Source organism: Lepus europaeus, unplaced genomic scaffold, assembly GCF_033115175.1.
Source record: "Lepus europaeus isolate LE1 unplaced genomic scaffold, mLepTim1.pri SCAFFOLD_129, whole genome shotgun sequence".
Lineage (NCBI taxonomy): Eukaryota > Metazoa > Chordata > Mammalia > Lagomorpha > Leporidae > Lepus > Lepus europaeus.
The window spans coordinates 479432-493075 of record NW_026909036.1 but is presented as its reverse complement, the minus strand read 5'-3'; positions in this window follow the sequence as shown (position 1 = coordinate 493075).

Genomic DNA, 13644 nt, shown 5'->3' with positions numbered 1-13644 from the left:
GATCCACAATGTAGATTAGTGCTGTTGTTTCTTTGTTGATTTTTTTCCAGTGTCCATTGATGAAAGTGCAATATTAAAGTCACCTTTTATTATTGTATTGAAGTCTGTGTCTCCTTTTAGATCCATTAACATTAGTTTTAAATTACCAGGTGCCATGGTATCAGTGATATATATTTACTGCAGCCATATCTTCCTTTTCAATTGGTCCCTTAATAATTGCACAAAGCCCTTCTTTGTTTCTTTTAACAATTTTTGTGTTAAAATTTATTTTGTGTGATATTATAATTGCTCTTCCTGCTTTTTTTACTTTATGTTATCATGAAGATCTTTTTTAATCTTTCACTTTCAATCTGATTATCTTTGTTGATGTTGTGTGTTCCTTGTACACAGCAAATAGCTGAGTTCTCTTTTTTATACATTCCGCTGATCTGTATCTTTTAATGGGATAATTTAGGCTACTTACATTCAAAGTTATAATTGACAAGTAATGACCCGGTTTTACCATTTTTACATAAATATTTCTATTATTTGCTTTGGCATTCCTTTGCACTTTTACTAGGAGTTTTTCTTCCTTCACATTCTTTTATAATGATGACTATCTTTCTCTGTTTCTGTGTGCAGCACATCCTTCAGTGTCATTTGTAAGGTTGAATGTATGATAACAAATTCTTGCAATTTCTGTTTGTTGTGGAAGGTATTTGTTTCACTTTCATTTATAAATGAGGACTTTTCTGTGTGTATAATATTCTCAGTTGAATTTTGTTGTTTTTTAAGACTTGGACTATGTCAGGACTGGTGCTGTGGCATAGTGGGTAAAGCTACGCCTGCAGTGCTGGCAACCCTTATATGCACAGGTTCAAGTCTCAGCTGTTCCACTTCTGATCCAGCTCTCTGTTATGGCCTGGGAAAGCAGTGGAGGATGGCCCAAGTCCTTGGGCCCTTGCATCTGAGTGGGAGACCTGGAAGAAGCTCCTGGCTTCGAATCAGCACAGCTCCGGTTGTTGAGGCCAACTGGGGAGTGAACCACTGCATGGAAGACCTCTCTCTCGCTCTTCCTCTCCTTCTCTGTGTAACACTGACTTTCAAATAAATAAATTTTAAAAAAGACTTGCACTATGTCTCTCCATTCTCTCCTACCCTGTAGGGTTTCATGAGAAATCATCTGCCAGTCTAATTGAACATCTTTTGAAGATAATCTGGCATTTAGGATCTTTATGTTTTATTTTTGAAGGTTTGACTATAGTGTGTCTTAGTAACATCTTTTATGATCCTGTCAGGAGTTTTATGTGCTTCGTGTAATTGCTGTCAATATGTTTTTCCAAATTAGGGACATTTTCTGCTATTATTTCACTGAATAGTTTTTCTAGTCCATTCTCTGTTCCCACATCTTCATGAAGTCCTCAGAATCTATGTTAGGTCATTTGATGGTGCCCCATAATTCTCATATACTATACACTATTTTCAATGTTTCTAATTTGTCTTAGCTATTTCCAAAGATTTGTTTTCTATATCTTTCTTCTGCCCTATAAAGTATGTTGTTAAGGCTTTCTATTGTATTTTTATTTGACATATTGAATTCCCATTTCTAATAATTCAGTTTGATTTCCTGTCAACCTTTCTATCTTCTGGCAAAGTTTTTCAGCTATGTCATGTTTGAATGTCTTTAACTCATGCATTTCCTTCTCTATGTTTTTGTGTAATCTTATGGCCAAATTTTAAATTATTTTTCAGACAATTTATCAATCCTTTGTCTTCAGATTTTATGACTGATGCATTGTGGTATTCCTTATGAGGAGTCAGATTGTCTTCCTTGCTCATGTTTCTTGGATTTCTACATTTATCTGTAGGCATTTGTGGAAACACTTGGTTTTCTATTCTGCTGGCTTTTATCTTTGAAATATGCTCCGTGGTTTAGTGTGGTGTTTTTTCCTTGAGTGGATATCCAGAGGCATGTGCTGGATGGCACCTCAGAATTCCAGTCAGTGCTCAAGTGTAGGGCAGAAAGCCAGGATGACACCCAAGCTGGGTATGGTATATCTCCTCTATTGTTTGCAGGGAGTAGAGTATGATCACATAATCTGACATGATCATAGCCTCAACTCATCTTTACCAAGATGATCAATGCCCAAGATGAGTCAACACTAGCTACACACCCCCACCTCATAGGTGCATGGACCACACCAAGTATCTGTGATGTCCTCAGCATTAGCCTGGGGCCCTGTGCAATGACCCATCCCATTCAGGCAACTATGAGCCTCTGAATCAAGACAACTCTGATCACCCAGAGACTCAGCTAACCTCACATCTTACCATACAGTCACAGAGTTCCCACACTCATAGAGCACAGGGCTCACACAGTTATGGGGAGCAGTGGATTCACTGAGCCTTATGATCCTGCCCCATTCACATAGAGGTTAAGGGTATTTCCATAATCACTGATTTTCAGTGCTCCATCCTGAAAGTTTATGTCTGGGTGCTCATCATAGAGTAAAGCAAGGGGAATGCTTCCTAGGGTGCCTGCCCCCTGCCAGTTCATAAGGCCAGACCCAAAGTCAATGGGAACCACGAATTTATCTCTGTGATAAAATTATTTGGTCACTTGCATCTGAGCTGCTGCAGCCTCTACTCACCTTATTAAGGTAAAACACCCCCTGCTAGTTGCCAGACACCCTTGTTCTGGAATGAGAAGAAAGCAATGTGCTCTCCTTTAATGTGGTAAGATGGGCACTTATATGTGCTCCACATAGTTACAAACCCGAACCAAAGTCAGTGTGTCCACAAAGTTCTCAATCAGGCGATATCAACATGGGTTGTCACAGACTCTTCTCACCTTGTCCAAAGAAGATGGCTTCGCCTCCAGCCTCTCACTTGTGGAAGTTGGCAGTGGTGCTCACTGCTCCGTGTTTGTAGTGCCCACACTCTTTCATAGAGAATCCCTTCTTTCTGTAGAATTTCCACTGAAAACTTCTCTCCAACACAACCCTGGAATATAATTATTTTGCTTCACTTCTGTTATCATCCTGTGGTCAAACTAAGTACATCTTTTCCCTATTCATCCATCTTGGAACTCCCATTCTGCTGTATTAACCTCAGAAATGATCTCAAATGGATTACACATGAAAATATTCAGTGAATTAGTCCTGATTTTTTGTCAGGCACTCTTACTGCTAAGTATTACTTACCTCACTGAATTTTCACTAACACTCTCTGAGACAGGTTGTCATTGTCATATGATCACTGATGCAGAAGGTAGAAATTGGAAAGGGACATTATAGAAGCACCCAGGATGTCAATGACAGAACTGAAATTTTAATACAGGTATACCTGATGTTGAAGTCTGTATTCTTACCAATAATATGTAGTCCGTGTGTTTAATGGTCTTTTACTTTTATTCTGGTGTACTTTGAATATTTCCAAAGTGATTGTCTACCTACTACCTATATATTTTCTCACTGAATCCTCAAAACACTGAAGTAAAGTCCAATTGTTGAGTGAACAAGATAAATCTATATGAGTCAATTATTTGTTTAAAGTGAGGTATTCACATGAGAAAATAAATGATAAAATACATGATAGCACTAGAACTGGGCTTACTTAAGGAAACCTTCTCTCAATTCTTTCATAAATCAGAAAAACATAAGCAAAGTTTAAATAAGAAAAGATCATTTAATTCAGGAATAATTTTTAGTAGAGGGCATCAGGTAAAATAAATAAGTTAAGAGAACTGTTCAAGACAGTGTCTGTTAAGAAAGGTGGCAGATAGAAAAGTGATACTACACTTTAAAATTTAATATTAAAGACCTAAAAAGACGACAACTATAATTTTATAATTCGTTATGTCACCATTAAGAAAACAGCTAACAGATTAAAATAAAGCTGAAATGAATCAGATGAATGCAGATGTCTTTAAAACATTCTTTCAAGTTCATGAAAACTCTCAGCTTTATAGATGTTCATGAAGAAGTAGAGTTAAAATGTTTTCAAGACACCTTTGAACAGAGGCATTCTAGGTAAGATACTTCAAGGTTTTCTGCCAAAAATGGATTTTTAGACACGTATTTCAAAGTAAGAGAGGGGAGAGAGTGAGAGCAAGAGCGAGAGCGAGAGAGAGAGAGAGAGAGAGGGGGAGAGAAATGCCTTCCATTTGTTGGTTTACTCCCCAAAAGGCCATTGTGGGTTTAGCAAGGCCATTCCAATGCCAGGAGCTTCCTATAGGTCTCTTTAATGGGCACGATAGCCTAAGCACTTGGGCCAAATTGCACTGATTTTCCAAGTGCATTGGCATGGAGCTAGATTGGAAGTAGAGCAAGTGGGACTCGAACTAGTGCCCATTCTGGATGCCTGTTCCACAGACAACAGCTTTACTCACTGCACCAGAGCACCAACCCTAAAAGTACATCTTTTTTTTAAAGACTAATATAGCTTGATACTTCATTATCATCATCTGAAGAACAGAAAAGGTGTCATGTTTTTAAAATGTAAAATAGTTTATCACAATAGGACAAATTATTTCATAACCACAGGATCAGCTGCTGGGATCACAGTCTAGGCAGGTGGGGTCCATGCAAGGTGGGAGGAGGCCCTAGGTGCCTGGTGCATGCCAGTGATCAGGTTGCAGGCATAGAACTTCATGGCTGGGTGCTGGACTGGTCCAGCTGCCCCATAGAGTGACAAAACTCTCACCAGGCAAGCTCAGAATCTGAACAGAAGAGACCAGTCCCACCTATTGGCCAGGCATGCAACTCCTAGCCTCATGCTGTGTCTCCTGCAATAGGCACTGTTTCCATGTCAGGCACCCAAAGTGCCCAACACGTGGGGGAACTGGAGCCTGTGCACAGTGCTTCCAGGAGGCACTGCAGGCCCACCTGAGGGACAGACACCCCCTTCCCATCACCTTCATGAAGGAAAGGGAACAAAAGTAGCTTCTTGCTGCTACCCACCTCTCCCGAATCCTGGTGTTTGTTTCTCTTATGCCCCTACAACTGCCCCTCCCTAGGCTGGTGGGAGAGGCCAAATCCCCTCTTGTTGGGGGTGCCATCAGTCCTACAGGAGACAGGTCTGTTCCCATTTGCTAAGTGGAGAGTCATAAAAGGCCCAATGTGGCATCCCAGAAGGGGACGTGGCTCCAGGCAGGGTTCCCACCTATGATCAAGGGTCATCCCGCACTTCCCCAGCCCTGCCTTACAACACCATACCTCCTCCCTCCCCATACTTCTGTAACCTCCCATAGGTACATAGGCTAGGTTACCCTTGGGCATACAGCATACACACTCACAAAGACATAAAAATTAACATCAGCTGTGACAGTGGAGCACTCAGCTTTTCCCTGGTGACACGGCGGTGGGACTCAGCACCAGCTCCTCGGGGTTCCCACAGCCACACACAGGGAACCCGACCACCTGACCACCTCAAAGTTCCCTGAGTACCTGTTCCCAGCGACTAGCCCTGTTTTCACATCATCTGGATCCACACATGGCCCAAGGAGACCTCTTGTGTCCTTTTCTGCCCACCTGGGAGTCCTCTGGTTGCAACCACAGCTTGAAATTTCTTCCTCCTCCCTTCCACTCAGCACTCTGCTATTGAGTCCTCCATGTCTCAATCATTCTGTCACTCATACCTAGGACTGAGGTGTGCTGTCAGTGGAGATACTGCTCACAATAAACCAGACTTGTCCTGGCCACTCCACCCTCGAGACCCTGCCGGAGGATAGGGAGTCTGGGTTGACATCACTTCCTTAGTGATAGAACACAACAGAACTTAGAAGCCTGGTGACTAAGCACCTATTCAAGAGATAGTCACCTCTCAGCTAACTTGATCAGATACAATTGGGACAAGATATTCTCATGCTGAACCCCTACTTCCAGAGGTTATAGTTTTAGAAGGTCATGGGGTCGGAGACTTTTCCAACACTTCCTCCAGATGTCACTTTAGGCCACCATCCCACAATCCCTAAAAATAATCCAGACCAAAGGATGATGCAAGACAGGCCTCTCAGGAGCAGGCCACCACTGGGAGCCACCTTGGGCAGTGCCACTCTCTCCTGTTGTGTGTGAGGTGAATGGGTACCTAAGGAGAGAAATCATGGGAAGGAACAAGTTGTAAGCTGGTGGTCCTGTTATGTTCACACCCCATGGCATGGATGACAGGTTGAGAAAGTACATCTGCGGCACCTCATATCCAGCTAGATGTTAATCCAGATCTCTGTGTTACCCTGAAATTTGCTCCAGAGTCGCTATCCAATACTAGGCTCTCAATTCTGCCCTTTCTGGAGGAACCCTGCAGTCTATATATTTGTACAGCAGAGTGTGACTCCACTCTTTCAGTTAATTTTGTGTGATCATTTTGCATTGGGTATTTTACTAAGTTTTCCCTGCTGTGCTCTGCTGCCCATGGAACAGGGTGCTGGGCAGTCCTTCCACGTCTCCAAATATCATACACCATCCTGAGTAGTAGTGCTATGTTTCCCCAAAAAAGAACTTGGGCATCTTCCTATTATACCTCTTTCCCTGAATTTTGCTGTCTATCAGAACACATTCCAGGGTCACCTCTAGGCATGGAGCTAGGACCACACCTGGCTGTGCAAGTTACAGAAAAGAAGCAATTATCACAGTGACTCTGATTTTATCTACTTTGAGAGCTTCATGTGATTGCGCAGTGCTGCAGGATCCCATGTGTAGTAACACAAAGGTGGTTCAAACCAATGTTTAAAACTTTTTTAACATCTAGGATAGAATGTTTTTCAAGACTAATTCAAACTACTAGAACAACACAAAGAGATTATCAATACTCATTTGGTAAATTGATATTACAGTATACATATGATTCAATATTTCCTTCTGGAATCTGCTTTGGTCATTTGACCATATTATTTCTCATAGGGCAGCTAGTGTCTTGCCTCTGGACAGAAGTCATGTGCATGTTTTAAAAGTAACTTTTTTTCAAACAACAAGTATTTATTCAATGCCTTCTATGTGCATGGTACCATGAAAGGTACTGGGGGTTACAGCAGTTAACATGAAAGACATGTCCCTCTGTGCCCTCATAGGGCATAAAAGCCAGATATTAATACTTTACAATAATGTGCAAAGAATATTGTATCTTTTCCATATGATACAGCATCACGTTAAAATTTTTATTAATATAAAGAAAACAGATTCCATGTGTTTCCTAGCTACAATTCTTTTTTTTTAACTTTTATTTAATGAATATAAATTTCCAAAGTACAGCTTATGGATTACAATGGCTTCCCCCTCCCACAACTTCCCTCCCACCCACAACCCTCCCCTCTCCCACTCCCTCTCCCCTTCCATTCACATCAAGATTCATTTTCAATTCTCTTTATATACAGAAGATCAATTTAGTATATATTAAGTAAAGATTTCAACAGTTTGCACCCACATAGAAACACAAAGTGAAACATATTGTTTGAGTACTAGTTATAGCATTAAATCGCAATGTACAGCACATTAAGGACAGAGATCCCACATGAGGAGCAAGTGCACAGTGACTCCTGTTGTTGACTCAACAAATTGACACTCTAGTTTATGGCGCCAGTAACCACCCCAGGCTGTCATCATGAGTTGCCAAGGCTATGGAAGCCTTCCACCTAGCTACAATTCTAAGATGATAACCTTCCTCCCTCTCTCCTTCCCTCAATCCCACTCCTTCCTTCCTTTCTTTTTGATTTCTATTTTACTTTTTACAAAAGAATACAATCTCAATCCACTCTATAATCACAGGCTTAATGTACCACTAACCATAGTATTCAACAAGGAAAAACCAGAAAGACCACAGTTCCACAGGAGTCTAAACAGGATCTAAAAAATGCAAATAAGTGGAACTGGCACTGTGGCATAGTGAGTGATGTTACCTTCCTCAGTGCTGACATCGCATATGGGCATGGGATGTCTTGGCTGCTCCAATTGTGATCCTGATTCCTGCTAATTAACCTGGAAAATCAGGGAAAGATGGGCCAAGTCCTTGGGCGCCTGCCAACTAGAAGAAGATACTGGCTCCTGGCTTTGTCCTGGCCAAGTCCTAGCCATTCTGGCCATTTGGAAAGTGAACTAGTAGATAGTAGATCTCTTTCTGTCTCTCTTCCCTTTCTGTACTCTGATTTTCAAATAAATCAACATGTCTTGAAAAAATAAATTTAAATTATCAAATATGAACAAATAAAACTTATAAAATAATCCAAATTTAGCTGCTAAAATTTGTTTACTTTAATGCTAATATCAAATGAAAAATAAATTATCATTTCCTAAAATACAACAAAAACATTGACATAACATTTAACTTTCTGATTGTTTAGACTAAAATTATGACTAAATTTATTTAAAATGAATTAAGAGGCAGTTGTTATTATTAGAAAAGTTTCTTCAATTTAAAAAATTTTTGCCTCAGTATCCACAAATTAAATTCACAGTGCATTTATTGCTTGCAATGAAATAATTTAGAGAATTATCTGAGATATGAAACTGCAAATTTTGAACCTCTGGAAATGATTGCTTCTTCAACTTGAATTCATCTTATTGGCTAATAAATTTATACTCTACACAACTTTAACTGTTTCATCAAATAGCTCAGTATTGAATATTACTTTGTTTGTCAAATAAGGAAGTTATAAAATAATATGAAGAATCACTATTTGGAAAGTTTTTTGCTTCAATTTCAAAAATAAAATTCAGCTATAACTGCAATGTCAAAAATAACTTAAGCTTTGTAATTAATCATTTTTAAATTAAGAGTACACAGTGAAGAGACAGCATTGTGGTATAATTGGTAAAGCAACAACCTGCTAAAACAGGATCTCATTTGTGTCCTGGCAGTTCCACTTCTGATCCAGTTCCCTGCTAATGATCTGGGAAAAGCATTAGAATATGTCCCGAGTGTGTGTGATTTGTCACCCACATGGAAAAGCCAGATGAATCTCTTGGCTCCTGGCTTCAGTTTCACTCACTCTTGCCATTGTGGTTATCTGGGGAATGAACCAGTGTATGGAAGATCTCTATGTAATTCTCTCTCTTTTTAACTCTGACTTTTCATAAATAAATCTTTTCAAAGCTGTGTACAGTAGGAGTGGGCATACAAGTAGAAATAGCTTGTTTTTCCAAATTATCTGACCCCAGGAGTTGCCAATGCCCTATTGGTAGTGACCTCTCTGGTGGCTATACATGCAATCATCCATTCATCTACCTGTTCACATGAGCCTGGTGTTGGGGTGTCCTTGCATCTCTCCTAAATAATAAGCTCATTTGCAACTCATGGATACTTTTTTGAAAATCCGTGGTGAGGCAGAAATGACCCTCTGGCACATATAGAAAGACCTTCAGGAAGTCCCCTGTGGAATTCATATGTAAAATTAGCACCAAGGGGCCAGCTTTGTAGTATACTGAGCTAAGCAACTGTCTGTAGTGTGGGTATCTCATTATGGGCACTGGTTTGTGTACTGGCTCCTCCACTTCCAATTCTACTCCCTGCTAATGCCTAGAAAAGCAGCAGAACATGGCCCAAGTGCTTTGGCCCCTGCACCTAGGTGGGAGACCTATATTAAGTTCTTAGCTCCTGGCTTTGGCCTGGCCCAAGGCTGACCATTGTGATCAATTGGGGAGTGAACCAGCAGGTAGAATAGATAACTTTCTCTCTCTTCTCTCTCTCTCTCTCTCTCTCTCTCTCTCTCTCTCTCTCTTTCCCTCTCTCCCTCTCTCCTCTCTCTAACTCTGCCTTTCAAATAAATGAATAAATCTTTTTTGAATAGTAGCATGAAGATTTTCTTTAAAAACCATTTGCTCTAAGTCAGCAGTGCTTTCTGATGTCTGTATTGGCAAGTGATATCAGGGGCCAAGGCTATGGTGTAGTGGGTTAAACGACCACCTGAAAAGCCAGAATCCCCTATGGGCACCTGCTTGAATCCCAGCTGCTCCACTTCCAATCCAGCTCCCTCCTCATGTGCCTGTGAAAGCAGCAAAAGATGGTCCAAGTTCTTGGGCCTCTGCAGCCATGTGGGAGACTCAGAAGCTCCTGGTTCCTGGCTTCTTATAAGCCTTGCTCCAGCCATTGCAGTCATTTTGGGAGTGAACCAGCAGATAGAAGATCTCCCTATGTTTCTCCTTTTTCTCCCTCTCTTTCTGTATAAATTCTGCTTTCAGAAATCTCCCTGAAAGAAGGTTTTACTTGGAGCTAAAAAATTGTCTCCAAAGCCACAACCTATACAAGACATTTAAAAAAAAAAACAGGATCAGTGTCTATTGGGAATAAGGAACTCTGCAAAAATCAGCTTGTATTTTCAGGGAAAAATTGTTTTTGTTTAAAAATTAAACAGGCAAAATTGAGTGAAATCTATATGGAAAAATCATCCTTGTCTGAGTCTAAGGCTGACCTCAGTGCTGCATTAATCTTTCCTCCCAGAATTTCTGTCAGAGGCGTTCTTTGCAGGGAGACAGATGGGCTTTTAGAGAATGCCCCTCTCCTGCTAGTGCCTGTCTTGTGCCAGTTGCAGTTCTTCCTCCTATTCTGACCTCTGCTATAGCTGCTATTGGTGCTGAGTTAATGCTCAGGGCCTCAGGACTGCTCACAACTTCTGATGATACATTAATTCTGAAGTAGTAAAGAGGAAAGGGGAGAAGCGGTGTCAGGACTCACCCTCCACACCTGTGTGTTGGAAATGCCTCCAGCTCCACTCCCAGTAGCTTGGAGGAAGAGGCTGTGGGACTCTGGCTATGGGAACCTGTGCAGAGGACTATTGATTCTTTGCTTGGATTTTGGACCTCAGCTTCCTGAAAGGAAGAACTGGCTTGGTGCTCCAAACATCCCCTGAATGAACCCTCCTGAACTGGAGGTGTCTTTTCTTTAACCACTCGCTATGTTAGCCCAGTCCTAAGTGTTGGGACCCTGGCTTCTTCCCTGTCCTCTGCTGTCCTGATGATTGGCTTGAGCAGCTGCTCCCAGGCCACTACAATAGGCAGAGGAGCTTGGGTCCCACAAGAGCATACATGCTAGTCCAGAGACACACCTTGGCGGAGCACAAAAATCCGCTAGATGGTGCCCCTAACCCCTGGTGCCATGGCCATAAGTATCAAGGTATGACAGGGCTGCAGACTGCCAAGTTCCTTCCCATGTATGGCAGGTGGTCCCTACCAGACTTGAGAGGGTTTGGATTGCCTGTTTGCAATCACCACACCCCAACAGCAGAGTTTCCTTGGAAGGGGATGATGAAGAGGGGTCTTTCCTCCCATTCAAGACTCAGGCCAACATGTGGATGTGGGATATAGGCTAGGGGAAGTTTCTGCTCAGACACTTCATTGGCTACCTGCAGACCACTCCCCAACGTTTCCAGCTTGCACTCCCTAGGGAAGTCAGGTTAACAATGCTTGATGTCAGGCTCCAGGCTCCAGGCTGGGCGTGTTCCCAATGAGCCAGAGCTTGGATTCCCAAGCATGAGGGTATGCTGTTAGTTGAACAACTTGAAATGCATTGTAAAGGTAACATTGTTGCATGAATATAAGACCTGTTTACATAACCTATAATTCTAGTAATATCTGCAGATTAAGCACTGATATAATATAGTGTTGTTTTATCTCAGAAATATCCTTTATATTTAAGTTGAATGAGGATTGTTGTGTAATGCAACTCTCAGCCAAAAATTTTATATAAGTCACAGTGTACTGTTCTCATAGTGAGTGGCATCACTGGTCTTTTTTGTTGATTCTGCTTCTCCTACATTTTTATACAAAGTCAGATTACTACCATGTAACACCAGGGATCCTGAAGTAACCTTTGAAATGTATTACTTGCTATCCTTCCTCCTGAAACCTTGGCCATACCTTCAGCTACTCTGATCTCTGATATATTTTCAAAAATTTAAATCTGATGATGTTTCCTGCTTGTTTAAAATCCAACTATAGGGGCTAGCATTGTGGCACAACAGATTAAAGCATTGCCTGTGATGCTGTTGTTACATATCACATATTACAGTGACTGTTCAAGTCATGATGATTTTGCTTTCAATCCAAATCCCTAATTATGCACCTGGGAAGTGAGTGGATGATGGCCCAAGTAGTTGGGCCCCTGACACCCATGTGGGAAACCCAAAAGAGTTTCAGTCTACTGGCTTTGGCCAAGCCCATTCAGTGCCATTGAGGTGACTTGGGGAGTGGATCAGCAAATCAATGATCTCTTTCTCTGTTGTCTCTCCCTCACTCTGACATTCTGTCTTTCAAATAAATTAAAAAAAAAACTTTCAGAAACCCAACTATCAATTGGCATTGCTATTATATATATATATATATTCAGAAACTTTTATATTTTTTGAGATTTTAATATTTGTTCATAACTAATAGAATACCTTAAATATAATATATCAGAGTGAAATAGACATCTTGAGAATAAATGATTGTTTATAGCCCTTGTCTCTTTCATTGAGGAACAGTGTTTTGTTTTGTTTTGTTTTCTTCTTATACTATTTGTTGAACTCTTTTACTTAGGGTAGGGCTAACTATATAATCATTAAGTGTACTGAAAAAAGATCATTGTAAAAATTAAGAGTGGGAATCCAAGAGGGAGGGGGAGCAAGGGTTGGTGCGGGGATGAGAGGGAGGGTAGGGGCAGGAAATGCCACTATGTTCCTAAACTAGTACAAAGGAAATATATGAAATATATAACTTGTGTCACTTAAATAAAATATATAAATTTTAAAAATTGGGAGGAGATGTACAATTTGGGACATTCTCAATCTGACTTGCTCATTTTGGTGGAGTTAGAAATGTGTCAGGGGATTCCAATACAATCCCATCAAGCTGGCATGTACCAATGCCATCTCACTAGTCCAAGTGATCAATTTCAGTTCACAATTGATCACTCTGATAGGTCTAAGAGTCAAAGGGATCACACAAACAACACTAGTGTCTGCTAATACTAACTGATAGAATCAAAAAGGGAGAGAACAATCCAACATGGGAAGTGGGATACACAGCCGACACATAGAATGGCAGATGTCCTAAACAGCACTCTGGCTTCAGAATCATCCCTTAAGGCATTCGGATCTGGCTGAAGAGCCCATGAGAGTATTGTAGGCATGGAAAGCCAAGACACTCTGGCAAAAAAAAGACCTAAATGAAAGAGCTCTGTGAGTGAAATTCCAGTGGAAAGAACGGGGCCATCAAAGAAGGAGAGTTCCTCCACTTTGACTATGACCCTGTCTGAATAAGATCGAAGTCGGTGAACTCAAAAGGCTTCCATAGCCTTGGCAACTCATGACTAGAGCCTAGGGAGATTACTGATGCCATAAACAAGAGTGTCAAATTGCTAAGTCAACAACAGGAGTCACTGTACACTTACTCCTCATGTAGGATCTCTGTCCTTAATATGTTGTTCAATGTGAATTAATGCTATAACTAGTACTGAAACTGCATTTTGCACTTTATGTTCTGTGTGGGTGCAAACTGATGAAATCTTTACTTAATGTATACTAAATTGATCTCCTTTTGTGTATAAAGATAATTGAAAATGAATCTTGATGTGAATGGAATGGGAGAGGGAGCAGGAGATGGGAGGGGTGTGGGTGGGAGGGAAGTTTTGGGGGGAAGCCATTGTAATCCATAAACTGTACTTTGGAAATTTATATTTACTAAATAAAAGTTTAAAAAA